The following is an 18,763-nucleotide window of genomic DNA, read 5'->3' on the forward strand; positions in this document are numbered from 1 at the left end:
TGTTTTAGGAGGCGAGCCGTTCTGGGATGCATAAAATGCACAGCTATGGTTATCATCCATTATCACTCATTGACTTTTCCTGACATCAGGGGTAGAGATAGCAAATTGTTGTCATGTGTGGCTGTTTTTCTCCCGTTCTTTCCACCTTAAAATGAACTGAACCCATTTGTCCAGGTTAGGTTATCCCTGGTTAACTATTGTTGTGAGCGGGGGCTCCTCAGACCAAACCAATTTTTGACAGATGCCACTAAATCAGGGATGGGCAAACAGTTTGTGTCATGGGCCTTAAAAGGTAAAGAAATTGGCAGAGGGCAAGCAGGAACAATATAATGGATTCATTAGATATGTTTTTATTTAAACATATAACGTAGACCTGGGGTGTCAAAACCTTTTGAGCTCTGGGGCCACTTGGTACAAAAAACATGCTCGCGGGGGCCGGACAAAAAAGTCACTTACCTGGAGGGCTGGGGGTATTTTTTAAAGCTCACAATTAAAGCACGGTTTAGGGTTGTAATATAAATATATAATATAAAATGATTACTAATGTTTTTTTTTTTATCAACATTTTTTCCTTCACTAAGATTTAATCTTTTGTAGTGTTTTTCAATTGCACATTTTGTAAAAAAAGAAAAGAAAAAAGAAAAGATAAGCAACAATGTAGTTAATTTAACCCCAAGCAGACTGGAAATTAAAAAATATAGCATACAAACACCAATTTAAATGCTTTTTACATTTCGCTTTTTTGTTAAAATGTTTACCTAAATATAGGAACTCCTGACTCATAGATTTCATATAAATCTAGAAAGGAGCTAAAGCTTCTTTAAGCTTCTGCAAAGACACCCAAGTGCTATTTTTAATTTAAATGATTGATTTAATTTAGTATTTTTTGTATTGGCTTGACCTACGTGTGTGTGACTTTTATATTAAGTAAAATCAGATTGGAATAGTTTCCTTAATGTTCTCTGGTTGATAAATGCTAGCCAGAAAATACATCTACAGTGGGTAGTTTGGCACCTGGTTTCGGCGACATCAAATGGACATATTTAAAACATCATTGTCATTGTGGCTTAGTTTTCTCTTGTGCTTCTCTTAGCATTGTTTTGCGGGTCAGATAAGATGATGGGGGGGTATGAATTTGACACACTCTGTAGAACTAGCCTATTCAGTGTTCATTTTACCTCTGAAAAGTGATGGGTCCCGGGGACTCGCATGCTCAAAAATCAATGGGTCCCAACAGAGATCTATGGGTCCCCAAAATTTAGTGGAATCGAGGTTAAAATTGTAAATCGGCGACAAATATATAATATGAATCCATATATTCATTCAGTTTTAATCAACACAGTTTATTGGTAATACAAATCACTTATCACTTCAAGATTTTTCAGTTCACAACAATATTGTACATTATACAAAATAATATTGCTGAAATCATTATATTAATCTATATTTTCATTCAGTTTTAATCATCACAGTTAATTGGTAATACAAAGCAGTTATCACTTCAGTTCACAATATTGCACATTATACAAAATAACATTGCTCAGATATTAATCTATATATTCATGCAGTTTTAATCATCACAGTTAATTGGTAATACAAAGCAAGTTATCACTTCTGATTTTGCAGTTCATATATTCTTCATGGTTTGCTGTCCCGCCACAGTTGCCTGCACAGAATGCCTTCTCAAGCTCCAATCCATTATCATCCTCCTCAAAGCGTAACCAGGAATACAATTTAGTCAATTTTGGCATACAATAATAATAATAATAATAATTTCCTTGTATTGTCATTCTGTGTAACAATGTACACAGAACGAAATGTCGATTGCACCTGACCCGTTGTAGCGAGCCGATGCAGCCGCAGCCAACAGAGGGCGCCGCCGACCACTTTTTAAGTCTTAGGAATGACTCGGCCGGGGCGCGAACCACCGACCTCCCAGTCTCAAAGCGGGCGCCTTACCATCTAGGCTACTGAGAGTCCTTTTCTTGCTAGGAGTATTGTTTTGTTCATTTTCTTTCGTCGAATCGTTCATTTCGACACACGTGTTTTCCTGCCTCCGCGATCTTCAGAGGAATTTCTCCGCAGTTTTTTCAAGCCGGAATTATTGCCGTTGTTATCACTTTCTGCATTATGTTTCGACTTATTACTGACACAGAAGAAATTACCAATTTTGTGTTGATAATAACCTTCCCTCTACGACAAACACCACAACAATGATGTAATCTCGAAGCAACGAAATCTCGTTTGCCGAGATCGGCGTGCAGACGAAAACTCGAACCGCGAGACCAAAACAACAATGGCGGATCTGCCTGACGAAAAGTTTGGAGTGCGGTAAATCTTTGTTAAAAAAAAGTAATCGGGTAAGAATGACAATTTTGTGTCAAAAAATTTGCGTCCTGGAGACACACGTTGATTTGAGACTATGCGTCCCCAGCAAAAATGATGCGTCTTGGACGCAGAACGCGGGAAAACGAGAACACTGCCTATTGTTCTCACTTGCATGTATGAAAAAACATACATGCATATATCTGTACGTGTGTGTTCTATTTCATTTATACAGTTTGTTTAAAAATAGATTTATTTTATCAAATGGGTTTTGAAACAGACAGAGTTAAAGCAAAATAATATATTAGGTCCCAGTTTTAAAGCACTTGATTTGATAATATGTATTGGAATAAAGTGAAAATGCAACAGTGTTTTTTTTTTTCTCGAGATTTGATAATTACCTTCATGAAAGAAATACATGATAGAAAAATATCAAGTTCTGTGATGACAAATGTCCACTTTATTAGTAACGGCAAAACCACAAAAACCTTTAATTGGTAGTACTTTATTTATTTTATCTTTTGTAAATATTACATTTTACCATTCTCGTTTGCCGGGCCGTACAAATAGTCTGACGGACAGTATGAGGCCCGCTGGTTATAGTTTGTCCACATCTGCATTGAGAAGTGAAATGATCTGAAATGATCTGCATTTATGTAGCGCTTTTCAAGTCAATGACTTCCAAAGCGCTTTACAGTGTGCTTCACATTTCCCAATAGCGGCCTTGTATTGCAGCCATGTAAGACGCTAACCTGCTTATTGGGGGTATTAGGGGTTCAGTGTCTTACCCAAGGACACTTCGACATGTAACACGGACAAGCCGGGATTCGAACTGGGATCCCTTGTACATATTGATAAATAATTAAAATTAAATACTGAATGGGTTAAAACAGCAAGGCAAACAATATATTGTATTAACATATGAACACAAATTCATTAATTTTCTAGCTGTGGTAAACTGTTTTTTGTGCATGGTTTGTTCAGTGAAAATCATCAAGATAATAAAAGAAAAAAATCTGCTTCATGAACAAGAAATTTTCACTTAGCAACTATTGCTATTATTTTATTTAATTCTTACTATATCATGTCGTTTTTTTACCATTTTTGTTGGTACAATTCCAATTCACCTACATCTGGAAATTAGCTATATATTTGTGTTTGTTTATTTACCTGAACCGCTAGAGAATACGATTTTGCTCAGTGCTGCATCAGGAGAAAGTACTGTAAATAAGATACACATCTTTAAAGGGACAGTGTATAATGTTTGCCTCTGGTGGTACAAAAACTTTCATCCGATTTAAAGAAAACAAATGTTAATTTGAATACTAGGCACAAATACATGAACAATCATACCAATGTTTTTTTATGTAAAAAAGCAATGGTCAAGAAATTTGTGTACTTTTAACACCCGGGAATCCCTTTTTAGATGGGCGCCTGCCGCAAGCTCTGCTGTTACTTACTGGTCATTGCTCGTACCAGACAACACAGTGCCATATAGGGGTCAAATGTCACACATTGGGGCATTACGTTAAAGAAAATTGAAAAAAATGAAGAAGTTATGTGTCGATACATTAAAAAAAACTATTATTATTACTTTTACAATATCTCACAATATCTGTTTTGTTGCAATGCAATCAAAGCTCGCTTTTTTCCTTTTTTTTCTCTCTCTCTCTCTTTTTATTTTTAGCCCATAGCAAATGGGATACCATTTTCAGTAATTAATATATATTTCCCAAACATAATACTCATGGAATTTTAATGTTGAGACTAGAAGAGAAACATAAAACATGCTATAGTACATTAAAAAGAAAGAAAATCTGAGGTTGGGTCCCCTTAACATGCACTGTGGCTTGGCATTTTCCAAAGGAGTCGTATAATTTATCGCCAATGTCTTTTTTGTAGAGACACAAGGGAACCTCACAGTGAGTAATCTCATGCCAATGATTAAATTCTGAAAAACACCATAAAAAGGCAAGAAGAAAATCACCATCTGTGCATACATAGTTCTTAATTAGAACATCCCCCACGTTGCATTTTCACTCATTAAAAAAAGGTGATTACTTTGAAAAGTTGAGTAACTGTTGTCGTTTATACAAAACAATAAAGAAGTTTGAAAGAAAAATATTTTTTTTCTAAGACCCATGTGAAGTAAACATACTTGGAATATGCTGAGATTATCAAACAGCAGGTTTTGCTGCTGTATACAGGTCCATATCTACATACACTAATCGGGAATATTGGATTTTCTGGAGCAATCGGAATGACTCGTTTACAAAATAACCCCGTGTACATGGTGTTTGCAAGTATTCCAATCAGAGAAAGCAATATGTTGTTTTTGCATTTTCTGACATTGAATAAAATAATGATTTCATCCATGTCACTCACCAACGTTGCCAAAAAAACAATCTGCAAGAGTACGTTTCATTACTGTGTCCACCAAATCTGTTTACAAGTTGTGTTCATACGTTGCATGCCAAAAACATGGGCCTACAGTGTACACTATATATGGATCAGGACATCTGCAGTATTTTTGTCGTATGGGCAAAAAAAATAAATAAATGTAAAATGTCCAATGGAAATAAACCACGACACATGAGGCTTTTATGAGCTAGTAGACCAGAGTTTGTATAATTCAACTATGTCCCACAGTGCTTTTTGGCATACAAATATCCCAGATGAGGCAACTGCACGTTAAGTAAGTAATCTGAGTAGTGATCTAAAAAGGAATTCTAAATAAGTAATTTAAGTAAGTAAAGTAAGTATGTAAGAAAGTAAGTAGGGAAGTAAAGAGAGTGTTGCTTACTAAATTAGCTTAAATAAACTACCATAAGCATTTCTTGTAAACACTTGACTTATTTTTCATTAGAAAGCATAACTACATTTCTTTGTGTACATCTATTTTTTTTCTAGTTTTGTAACTGTAAAATCACCGATCAGGGCCAACTATAGAGAAATATCATACCATTAGAACTGACCGTAAAAACGCTCAACATGGAGGAGTTTTGCTCATGGTTTCTCATGGTATAACTGTGTTTTCTGTCGCTAATTATCAATTCGATAGAATTGAGTTATTGAGTTGTGATATTCTTATTTCTGGGGTGAAGCTGAGAATAGTGCTTGTATATCGCTCTGGTCTGAGCTCTTTTCAGGCCAACGTCGCTATGTTCGAACATCTGAATTCTATTTTTGATACTAAATTGCAAATTCTTCTTATGGGTGATTTTAACTTTCCTGACCTTCACCACAGTTTTCTTCAAAATTCTGATACTAATCTAACTTCAATGTTCAAAAACTTGGTTTCAAATGCAGGTTTCTTTCAGCATGTCGATAAACCAACCAGGGGGTCCAACGTATTAGACCTTGTGTTTTCCACTGACAGATATCTGATTAAAAACATTGACGTTGGGCCGAGTTTCTCTACCAGTGATCACGATTCTGTTACTTTCCAACTTAACCTGGCTCTTAAAAAAGACACCACTGCTCAGAATTACATACATTTTAAAGACTGTGATCTACATGGCATGAGATACTTTCTGTCTAGTGTCAACTGGTATCTCTTATTTGATAATTGTGGGAATATTGAAGAAATGTGGGCAATATTTAAATCTGTTGTTTACACTTTGATATCTGTATACGTACCCTCAGTTGCTGTTACACCTCACGTCAACCGGGATATAGCTGAATTGCATAGGCGAAAGCAGTTTATTCACAAGCTTTATAAACGTGATCAGTTGGCATACTTGGAAAGTTATCAAGATGCTTCAAGGGAACTGCGGAGGGCCATCAGGCGGGAAAGGGTGGCTGAGGAAAATAAAGTTTTAGAGGCTAATAATACTCGTAAATTATTTTAATACATCAACCGTAAACTAATTTCTAGGGCATCTATTCCTAACCTGAAGGCATCTGACGGTACCGTTGCTACAGATAATGCTGACAATGTTCGTATATTTAATGATCAGTGTGCCAGTGTTTTTGGTCGTGACAATGGTGTTTCACCCGACTTTCCCAGCAGAACTTCAGCTGTTCTGAATTCTGTGGAACTTTCAAAGGAGTTCATTCATAAATACTTGATAAAACTTCCCAGCAAATTTTCAGCCGGCCCTGACAAAATTCCAAATTTCTTGCTTAAAAAGCTAGCTGACTTTATGTGAACCATTATTTTACCTGTTCTCTAGATCTTTTGAGGATTCACAGCTGCCTGAGGACTGGCTTAGTGCTATTGTCATACCCATTTTTAAAGGGGGGAGCACAACAAGTGCAGCCAACTATAGACCAGTTAGCTTGACTAGCTGCGTCTGTAAAGTGTTTGAGAAAATTATCTCGGATGCCTTATGGAAATTTATACAGGAGCACAATCTTTTTACGTTTAAACAACATGGGTTTAGGTCCGGACATTCTACCATGACTAACTTAATAGCTCATTTGAATAATATTACCAGTATGTTTTTTGTTAACAATATGGCTGGTCATGTTGTTTACTTAGACTTTTGCAAGGCTTTTGATAAAGTGTCTCATAACAAGCTTTTACAAAAACTGAAATGCTATGGTATTAGTGGAAAACTGCTTGAATGGATAACTGCATATTTGTCAAATCGTAAACAATGTGTAAAAATTGATGATGTTCTTTCAGCGTGGTCGGAAGTTTGTAGTGGGGTACCGCAGGGCTCAGTACTAGGACCATTATTATTTCTGTTTTTTGTGAACGACCTACCTGAGGCCATTCAAAGTAGTGACATCTCAATTTTTGCCGATGATGCTAAACTGTCGGCTTTCCTACCAAAAACCCAGGTTACAGGAACAATTGATTATCTCCAAAATGACATTAAATCAGTTTTTCTTTGGTCCGAAAAGTGGCAACTGCAACTGTCATCTCATAAATGCTTAGCACAGTCATTTTTTCATGGTTCTGTTCCGCTGTATAACATTAAAGATCATGATTTGCATGTTGTTACTGAACATAAGGAACTGGGTGTCACTCTTACTTCAAACCTAAAGTTTATTACGCTTATCGCCAAAATTACCAACAAAGCCAATAACATAGCATCAAACATTTACAGACACTTTTACAACAATAACCCAGCATTCTTAGTTCGAATGTTTTGCGTTTATGTTATAGAATATAACAGCGTTGTGTGGAACCCTTACTTACTCAAGGACATTAACCTACTGGAAGGAGTTCAACGACGGTATACGAAGCGGATACCTGGGATGCACAGCTTGTCATATCCGGAAAGACTACAAAGACTGAACTTGGACTTTTTGGAGCTCCGTAGAATTCGATTTGATTTAATTTTTGAGTTCAAAGTACTGCATGGAATGATCGATGTGCCTTTTGATCAATTTTTTTGAGTTCTGTCGTGTTAATGGGTTACGTGGTCACAGATATAAGTTACGGGTGCCTAGACCTACCAGCAACTTGCATGGAAACTTTATTTCTTTCAGGATACCAAAAATTTGGAATTTTTTGCCTGACCGGGTTATTAGTGCAAATACGGTGCAAACCTTTAAGCAAAGGTTGGCAGAAACAGATCTGTCAAATTTCCTTAGGGGAGGGGGCGTAAGGTGACCATATTTGGCCATGCTCACTCTCAGCATTAGTTTTTCTTTTTCTTTGTGTCATGTTTTGATTAATGTATCCAACAATACCTTCAATAAACATTTCATTTCAATTTCAATTTTGACGGCCTGTTTACTTCAGAATCGCATTGTTCAATACGCATTTCATCAGTTGTAGCTTTCATATTACTTGTTGAAAAAAATACTCTAAAAGAGATGTCGGGATCCTTTTTATTTATATTTTATATTTTATATATATACATGTATATATATATATATATATATATATATATATATATCTCCATCCATCCATCCATTGTCTTCCGCTAATCCGAGGTCGGGTCGCGGGGGCAGCAGCCTTAAAAGGGAAGCCCAGACGTCCCTATCCCCAGCCATCTCCTCCAGCTCATCCGACGGGACCCCGAGGCGTTCCCAAGCCAACCGAGAGACATAGTCTCTCCAACGTGTCCTGGGTCGCCCCTGGGGCCTCCTGTCGGTGGGACATGCCCGGAACACCTCCCGAGGGAGGCGTCCAGGAGGCATCCTTATCAGATGCCCCAGCCACCTCAACTGGCTCCTCTCAACGCAGAGGAGCTGTGGCTCTACACAGAGTCCCTCCCGGATGACTGAGCTTCTCACCTTATCTCTAAGGGAGAACCCAGCCACCGTGCGGAGGAAACTCATTTTGGCCACTTGTATCCGGGATCGTGTTCTTTCGGTCATGACCCAAAGTTCATGACCATAGGTGAGGGTAGGAACGTAGATCGACCGGTAGATCGAGAGCTTTGCCTTTCGGCTCAGCTCCCTCTTCACCACGAAAGACCGGTACAGGGTCCGAATGACGGCAGACGCTGCACCGACCCGTCTGTCGATCTCCCGTTCCATCCTACCCTCACTCGTGAACAAGACCCCAAGATACTTGAACTCCTCCACTTGGGGCAAGAATTCTTCCCCGACCCAGAGGGAGCATACCACCCTTTTCCGACTGAGTACCTTGGCCTCGGACTTGGAGGTGCTTGATCCTCATCCCGACCGCTTCACACTCGGCTGTGAATCGCTCCAGAGAGAGCTGAAGATCACGGCCTGAGGAAGCAAACAGCACGAAGTCATCTGCAAAGAGCCCAACCCTCACCGAGAACAAATCCGACTTACTGCAGGCAATGCGGACCAGACTCTGGCACCGGGCATACAGGGACCGCACAGCCCGGATAAGACTGTGCGGTACCCCATACTTCCGAAGCACCCCCCACAGGGCTTCCCGAGGAACACGGTCGAATGCCTTCTCCAAATCCACAAAACACATGTAGACCAGACAGGCAAACTCCCATGCACCCTCAAAGACCATGCAGAGTGTATAGAGCTGGTCAGTGTTCCACGGCCAGGGCGAAAACCACACTGTTCCTCCTGAATCCGAGATTCGACTTCCTGCCGGACCCTCCTCTCCAGTACCCCTGAATAGACCTTACCAGGGAGGCTGAGAAGTGTGATTCCCCTGTAGTTGGAACACACTCTCCGGTCCCCCTTCTTAAAGATGGGAACCACCACCCCAGTCTGCCAGTCCAGAGGCACTGTCCCCGATGTCCATGCGATGTTGGAGACCATGACACGCCCTCAACATCCAGAGCCTTAATGAAATCCGGGCGGATCTCATCGACCCCCGGCGCCCTGCCACCGAGGAGTTTTTTGACCACCTCGGTGACTTCAACCCCAGAGATACGAGAGCCCAACCCAGAGTCCTCAGGCTCTGCTTCCCCAGAGGAAGACGTGTCGGTGGGATTGAGGAGGTCGAAGTACTCCGCCCACCGATTCACAACGTCCCGGGTCGAGGTCAGCAGCGCCCCATCGGCACTATACACAGTGTCGATGGCACACCGCTTCCCCCCTAAGCCGCCGGATATATATATATATATATATATATATATATATATATATATATATATATATATATATATATATATATATATATATATATATATATATATATATATAAAAAACGTTATCTCTTGAATATATATATATATATATATATATATATATATATATATATATATATATATATATATATATACTGGACTGTCTCAGAAAATTAGAATATTGTGATAAAGTTCTTTATTTTCTGTAATGCAATTAAAAAAACAAAAATGTCATACATTCTGGATTCATTACACATCAACTGAACTATTTCAAGCCTTTTATTATTTTAATATTGCTGAATTTGGCTTACAGCTTAAGAAAACTCAAAAATCCTATCTCAAAATATTAGAATATCATGAAAAAGTATACAAGTAGGCTATTTAACTAATCACCTGAATCATCTAATTATCTCGAAACACCTTGCGAGGGTTTCCTGAGCCTTAAAACCACTCAGCTTGGTTCAGTAAACTAAATCACAAGTATGGGGAAGACTGCTGATCTGACTGCTGTCCAGAGGACCATCAAAGATACCCTCCATCAGGAGGGTAAGACACAAAAAGAAATTTCTCAAAGAGCAGGCTGTTCACAGAGTGCAGTTTCAAAGTATATCCACAAAAAGTCTGTTGGAAGGGAAAAATCTGGCCGGAAACGCTGCACAACCAAGAGAGATGACCGCAGCCTTAACAAAATTGTGAAGAAGAGCCGCTTCCAGAATTTGGGGGAGCTTCAAAGACAGTGGGCTGAAGCTGGAGTCCAGGTATCAAAAGCCACAGTTCACAGACGTGTCCGGGAAATGGGCTACAATAGCCGTATTCCCATGGTCAAGCCACTTCTGAACTCAAGACAACGGAAGAAGCATCTGACTTGGGCTATGGAGAAGAAGCACTGGACAGTTGCAGAGTGGTCCAAAGTCCTCTTTTCAGACGAAAGCAAGTTTTGCATTTCATTTGGAAGTCAAGGCGCCAGAGTCTGGAGAAAGGCTGGAGAGGAGCAAAATCCAAGTTGCTTGAAATCCAGTGTGAAGTTCCCACAGTCAGCAATGGTTTGGGGAGCCATGTCAGCTGCTGGTGTTGGTCCACTGTGTTTCATCAAGTCCAGAGTAAATGCAACTGTGTACCAAGAGATTTTAGAGCACTACATGCTTCCATCTGCTGAAAAGCTCTATGGAGATGAGGATTTCATCTTCCAGCATGATCTGGCACCTGCCCACAGTGCCAAAACCACCAGTAACTGGTGCACTGACCATGGCATCACTGTCCTTGATTGGCCTGCTAATTCCCCTGACCTGAACCCCATCGAGAATTTGTGGTGTATAGTTAAGAAGAAGATGAAAGACACCAGACCTACAAATGCAAATGAGCTGAAGGCCGCTATCGAAGCATCCTGGGCATCAATAACACCTCAGCAATGCCACAGGCTGATTGCCTCCATGCCACGCCGGATTGATGCAGTAATCCGTGCAAAAGGATTCCCAACCAAGTACTGAGTGCATCAATGGACATTTTCAAATGTTTGATTTAGTTTTGCTGTTATAAAATTATTTTTTTTACTTGGTCTGAGGAAGTATTCTAATATTTTGAGATAGGATTTTTGAGTTTTTTTGAGCTGTAAGCCAAAATCAGCAATATTCAAATCATAAAAGGCTTGAAATAGTTCAGTTGATGTGTAATGAATCCAGAATGTATGACATGTTTGTTTTTTTAATTGCATTACAGAAAATAAAGAACTTTATCACAATATTCTTATTTTCTGAGACAGTCCAGTATATATACATATATATATAGTGCAGCACGGCGGCGCAGTGGTTAGCGCTTGTGCGGCACAGTTCATGTCATGGGAACCTGTCGTGGGTTCAAATCCAGCTCCAGACATCCTGTGCGGAGTTTGTATGTTCTCCCCGTGCTTGCGTGGGTTTCCTCCGGGCACTCCGGTTTCTTCCCACATTCCAAAAACATACATTTCAGGTGAATTGGCCGGTCCAAATTGTCCCTAGGTGTGAATGAGCGAATGAGTTGTCTGTCCCTGTGTGCCCTGCGATTGGCTGGCAACCAGTTCAGGGTGTCCCCTGCCCACTGCCCGGAGATGGCTGGGATGGGCTCCAGCCCCCCCGCGACCCTAATAAGGATAAGCGGTACGGCTGATGAGATGAGATGAGACATATATATATATATATATATATATATATATATATATATATATATATATATATATATATATATATATATATATATATATATATATATATATATATATATATATATATATATCATCTCATCTCATTAGCTGCACTGCTTATCCTCAGTAGGGACGCGGGGGTGCTGGAGCCCATCCCAGCAATCATGGGCAGGGGACACCCTGAACTGGTTTCCAGCCAATCGGAGGGCTATAATATATATATATATATATATATATATATATATATATATATATATATATATATATATATACTGGACTGTCTCAGAAAATTAGAATATTGTGATAAAGTTCTTTATTTTCTGTAATGCAATTAAAAAAACAAAAATGTCATACATTCTGGATTCATCAACTGAACTATTTCAAGCCTTTTATTATTTTAATATTGCTGAATTTGGCTTACAGCTTAAGAAAACTCAAAAATCCTATCTCTAAATATTAGAATATCATGAAAAAGTATACAAGTAGGCTATTCAACTAATCACCTGAATCATCTAATTAACTCGAAACACCTTGCGAGGGTTTCCTGAGCCTTAAAAACACTCAGCTTGGTTCAGTAAACTAAATCACAAGTATGGGGAAGACTGCTGATCTGACTGCTGTCCAGAGGACCATCATTGATACCCTCCATCAGGAGGGTAAGACACAAAAAGAAATTTCTCAAAGAGCAGGCTGTTCACAGAGTGCAGTTTCAAAGCATATCCACAAAAAGTCTGTTGGAAGGGAAAAATGTGGCCGGAAACGCTGCACAACCAAGAGAGATGACCGCAGCCTTAACAAAATTGTGAAGAAGAGCCGCTTCCAGAATTTGAGGGAGCTTCAAAGACAGTGGGCTGAAGCTGGAGTCCAGGTATCAAAAGCCACAGTTCACAGACGTGTCCGGGAAATGGGCTACAATAGCCGTATTCCCATGGTCAAACCACTTCTGAACTCAAGACAACGGAAGAAGCGTCTGACTTGGGCTATGGAGAAGAAGCACTGGACAGTTACAGAGTGGTCCAAAGTCCTCTTTTCAGACGAAAGCAAGTTTTGCATTTCATTTGGAAGTCAAGGCGCCAGAGTCTGGAGAAAGGCTGGAGAAGAGCAAAATCCAAGTTGCTTGAAATCCAGTGTGAAGTTCCCACAGTCAGCAATGGTTTGGGGAGCCATGTCAGCTGCTGGTGTTGGTCCACTGTGTTTCATCAAGTCCAGAGTAAATGCAACTGTGTACCAAGAGATTTTAGAGCACTACATGCTTCCATCTGCTGAAAAGCTCTATGGAGATGAGTATTTCATTTTCCAGCATGATCTGGCACCTGCCCACAGTGCCAAAACCACCAGTAACTGGTGCACTGACCATGGCATCACTGTCCTTGATTGGCCTGCTAATTCCCCTGACCTGAACCCCATCGAGAATTTGTGGGGTATAGTTAAGAAGAAGATGAAAGACACCAGACCTACAAATGCAAATGAGCTGAAGGCCTCTATCGAAGCATCCTGGGCATCAATAACACCTCAGCAATGCCACAGGCTGATTGCCTCCATGCCATGCCGGATTGATGCAGTAATCCGTGTAAAAGGATTCCCAACCAAGTACTGAGTGCATCAATGGACATTTTCAAATGTTTGATTTGCTTTTGTAACACTTGTTATAATATTGAATGTCCATGAAACAGTCATGATAATATACTTTCTTGATTTATAAAGTTGTTTTTTATTCAGTCGTAATCTTGTTACTTCAGCTGTATTTATTTTATAATATTACCTTACTTTTTTGAGTGATTTACACAACGAAAGACGGGAAACATGAATTTCTGTTATGATCAGCTTGTAATTATTAGAAGTATTAAAATAGGCTAAGTCAACCCCTAAAACATATTGCCAATTAGAAATCTAATTTCTTAGATAATCACAATGACCCATCACCGGTGAAATATTTTCAAAAAAAGGTGTTGGTGTCTTAGACTCAGCTCAAAAACCACTTACTCTGTCGGAAAACGTGATCTCTTGAATTTATAAAACTTGATCCATACTCACTCTCATAAAAATAAAAAAAAAACATCCAGGTCATCGATCCAACAGACAAGCAACATATTCATGTTTATTTAAAAGTAGATAGCTGCATATTATCATAAACGTTGAACCATCGGAGACGGAAGCTCTTCCCACACCAGAGCCCAAAACGATGCATTGTGCGTAGGCGGATGCTTGTCAGTTGCGACGGGGGAAACATCAAAACGTCCAAAATCCAACAGTTGCTTGTTGTACACGCTTTTCCGGTTGTGAAACAAGCGGGGAATAAGAAAGAAATTACATTGTTACTTATTAAATTTGCCTGAAAGAATGGGCTGAAATCACAAAAATTAGCATAAGCATTTCTCGTTAATAATTGACTCATTTTTTTGACAAACAAGAGGTACTAAATAGTCAAGCTATCCTTTTATAGTGATGCTAAAAATATGTGGTGTACCGTGTTTTTCGACTATAAGTCACATGTGCACACGTCACTAAAATTAATTTCAATTTTTTGGGGAAACCTAATAATACAATGAAGCACAGATAATTCATATTTATATATAGATACCTGTTGAGCAAGTTGCAAATATTTACTTTGGCGAAATGACATCTCCTTTTTTTACTGATTGGGGTACGAACGTTCAGAAGAAAAGGCGTCAATTCGCCAAAGTAATTATTTTTAACTTGCTTGAAAAGGGTTTCTAACCCATAAAAAGATCTTAACAAAAAAGGCACCGGAGAGAAAATCATATTCTGCAAATTCCGAGCTGCAAAAAGTGTAATATGCAGCCTAAAAGCAGGAAATGGAGGTGACAATGAGTCTGATGTGTTGAGAAAAGTAATGAGTTCCTTTATAAGACACCAGTCCAAAGCTGCTAATCAGTAACCAAAAGTAGCGTTCATCTTGCAAAAGGTTGGTGGGCTCTGTTCGAAGCTATAAGTATTATTTTCCAAGTTTAATCTTAATGTACTTCTGCAGACAGTTCGACTATGCGCTTTATTAAACTGCGCCGGAATTGGCGCTAACGTTTAAAGGCTGCGTGCAGAATTACACGGAAGCGCGCCGTGAAACTCGGTTTGTACCGATCGTCTCTGTTAAAAACGCTTGATCGACTCGTCGTCCTGTTGCTAACCTGCTCACGATTGCACATGCATGTTTATCGGGCACGACGGCTGTCATAATGGAGCCGCGAGAGTGTCTGGACCCTCTAAAGAGGAGATCAATGCGCAGAATGACCTCCAATGCACAGACTGCTGACCGGCCGCAGATAAATGCATACAATCAATGCGGCCTCCCTGGATGCCATCGCTCGATCAAGACCAGGAATAAATTAGCTAGCTCAACTGCATGATTTTCTCATTGTGGGGAAAATAAGGTGACAAGTAAAGCCTCTTTGCAGAGATCAGGCAAAATTGCTGCCTTACATTGCTGCAGACACGACTCACCGTTCAATTTGCTTTTATTGTGAGGACAACAACTTGCTGCAGAAAACAAGTTGCTTTAATACACAATAACAATAATTACAAGGGAGTGACTGGTAGTTTTTTGCAAAATATCTCACAACTTCTGCAAGGAGTGCAATTCAAAAAAAAGAAAACATTGATGTGTATATAAAAAAGTACACTTTTTTCTTTTTTTATGATTTAATCAGGAATAATTTGCATGTTCGTTTTAAGTATTTCTTCTTAAAAGAAGATCTATTTGAAATCCTAAATAAATAAATAATTCCTACTTGATTACAAAAATAAAAACAAAAGGAACTATAAATAGAATGTAGTTTTAAAGGAGAAAAATTAGTCACATTTTCCAAGAGGGGCATTTTTTTCTGATTTTCTGATTTATTCAAGAGTTACATAAAAATACTAATCCTAAATGTATGCTTTTTTTTCCTCAATTGGTATTTAAATATATAAATAATTGAATAAATACTCTCCGCGACCCTTCTGAGGATAAGCGGTGCAGATAATGGAGGGATGGATGGATGAATAAATACTAATCCTTAATCGATACTTATTAACAATATGATAAAAATAATAATAATAATAATAATAATAATTTCCTTGTATTGTCATTCTGTGTAACAATGTACACAGAACGAAATGTCGATTGCATCTGACCCGATGCAGCCGCAGCCAAGAGAGGGCGCCGCCGACCACTTTTTAAGTCTTAGGAATGACTCGGCCGGGGCGCGAACCCGAACCTCCCAGTCTCAAAGCGGGCGCCTTACCATCTAGGCTACTGAGCTGGTAATTTGTAAAATAAAAACAAATATTTGTAAAGGAGAAAGTTATCAAACTTCTGCCATATCTGCCAATTTTGCTATTTTAATGTAAAGTAAAGTCTTCCAAGTGTCAAATTTTACTTTTTCAATTTTTTGATTTAATCAAGAATGAATTTAACTGGATCTACATTTTTTTGTATTATTTTTTTTCTGTAGTTTTTTAAATATTTATTCAAAATAATTCCTACTTGTTGTCTATTAAAATAACCAAACATTGCTTATTTTAAGTGTTATTTTTTTTACAAAATGTTTTAGTAACCTGCGACAATCACAGTTTGTAATGATAAGAATAATAATATTTTTTTATACGCAAGATAAAAATTAAATGTATCCTGAGAGTAAAAACAAAAAAACAAAACTTAAATAAAATATGGTTTCATGTCAAAATCATTTTCGATACAGTAAATAAAATACATTTCAATAAAAGAGAAAAAAATAAATTAAATACTAAAACTTACATTTTCCAATTGTCATTCTTTTATCCTACTATGATATTAAAAACATCAGAAAAATAGGATAAGAGCTTACATCGAGTAATATTTTCCTCCATAAATAATATTCAATATATTCCGCTAATATTGTCAGCAAAAAAACATTCCCAAACATCCTTCCATCCATCCATTTTCTGCACCGCTTATCCACAGTAGGGTCGCGGGGGTGCTGGAGCTCATCCCAGCTTTCTTCGGGCAGTGGGGAGGGGACACCCTGAACTGGTTGCCAGCCAGTCACAGGGCACACAGGGACAGACAATTTGCTCGCTCAGTCACACCTAGGGACAATTTGGCCGGCCAATTAACCCAACATGCATGTTTTTGGAATGTGGGAGGAAACCGGAGTGCCCAGAGGAAACACACGCAAGCACGGGGAGAACATGCAAACTCCACACAGGAGGTTCGATCTCATGACCTAAGAACTGTGCCGCACACGCGCTAACCACTGCGCCGCCGTGCTGCAAAATTCCCAGACATGAGTTTACAAAATACAATTTAAAATGTTGTGTAATGCTTATCAGGACAAAAAAGGAAGAAAAATATGTATATAGTGATTTTGAAGAAATCTAACTAGATACTAACTAAACACTAACTAAATACTGCATACTATTTTCCCATTTTTGGACCTACTCTTGCCTGATATTTGTGAAAATATAGTACTTTAGGCGTCTGGGAGTGTGTTTAGCTAGGTTTTGTGTCAAGGGAGCCCCAATAAATACCAACTAAATCAATAGACATCTGGTTTCGTGCATAAGCGGTTCTGGAGCTACTCTTAGGCACCCTAGTTGCTCCCTGGTTCTTTTATGACAAACCACGGCCCCAAAAACATCGCCCAAGTGTAATGCCTGGCAACGGCAGGCCCGGCAACACAGGGCCGTTATGTATGTACACAATAAAGTCCCTGACAAAATACACAACAAAATTCATGACAGAATACATGACAGACTACACTAAAAATACACAACAAAATAACTACCATAACGATTAAATGACAAAATACTTTACAAATAACGCACAATAGAATTTACGACAAAATATACGACAAAATCCACAACAAACTAAATACCAAAATAAATAAATGACTAATTTAATATAAAAATTCATGTTGATACTGTATATAACATTAAAGCAATTAAGTAATATATTTGGGTGTTAGGCGATTTATTTATGTGTTTATTTATTCATATGGGATATATTTATTGGTACTTATTTATTTAGACATTTATTTCTGCATATGGCAGCATACCGTTTCCACTGCAGGCGCCTCTACAGATTTTCTATATGCATCGCAGCACAGAATTAATGGATCTTTCTACGGTATCGACGCCAGAAAGTTGTCATTTGTCAATATCACGACTTTCCGTTTTCCTCCATTCCCAAATCCAAGCCAGGAAGATGACCGAAGAAAGGAGACCACTCGAAGGTTTTTGTGTCATAACCAATTTGGCTCTGCTTTTATCTCTTCAGGTACAGATTCTTCAGATGTGTCAAGCAAGAAAAAAAGTTAGGCTGTAATTTTTTTTTTCCCTAACAGTTGAGCGAAGCGTTAATGAAGCATGACGTTCCAACCTAATTTTCAAATTATCGCCGTCGTTAAACCGACAAAAAGGGCTGAAGTGAGGGTTAAGATTTGGGCCTGATTCTTTAAAGGTATGAAATGATGCACCTTTTAATGAAGCAATCAAACACATTTGTCCCCCCTGATTTAAATCCACCGTTTCATTAATGTTCATTCAGCATACGCCTTTTAAGTCAGATCCGTTTTCAGGGCTGATAAGGTTGTTTATATCAGTGTTTTTCAACATTATTTTAGCAGAGGCACCTTTTTTTCATTAAAAAAAAAATCCCAGGGGACACAACCAGTCGTGTCATTACATCTCCGGTAAAAGTAAATCCAAATGAAAGATAGCTTTCGCTAGACCACACAGGCACACAAATTGGAAGATTTCCCATGGTGAAGTACGACGATTAATTATTATGGCGCGGCACAGTGGTTGAAAAAACACT

At 38.7% G+C, this 18,763-nt stretch overlaps 1 protein-coding gene across 9 annotated transcripts in view; it reads left to right on the forward strand.

Annotated features, from left to right (window-relative positions):
* The window catches only part of adgrl3.1 (adhesion G protein-coupled receptor L3.1), a 385,181-nt gene that overhangs the window by 211,382 nt on the left and 155,036 nt on the right, over positions 1-18,763 (forward strand). The gene's annotated exons all lie outside the window — the stretch shown is intronic.

The sequence above is a fragment of the Urocampus carinirostris genome, chromosome 8 (genome assembly GCF_059441175.1).
Source record: "Urocampus carinirostris isolate Australia breed hairy pipefish chromosome 8, RoL_Ucar_1.0, whole genome shotgun sequence".
In the NCBI taxonomy this organism is placed as follows: domain Eukaryota; kingdom Metazoa; phylum Chordata; class Actinopteri; order Syngnathiformes; family Syngnathidae; genus Urocampus; species Urocampus carinirostris.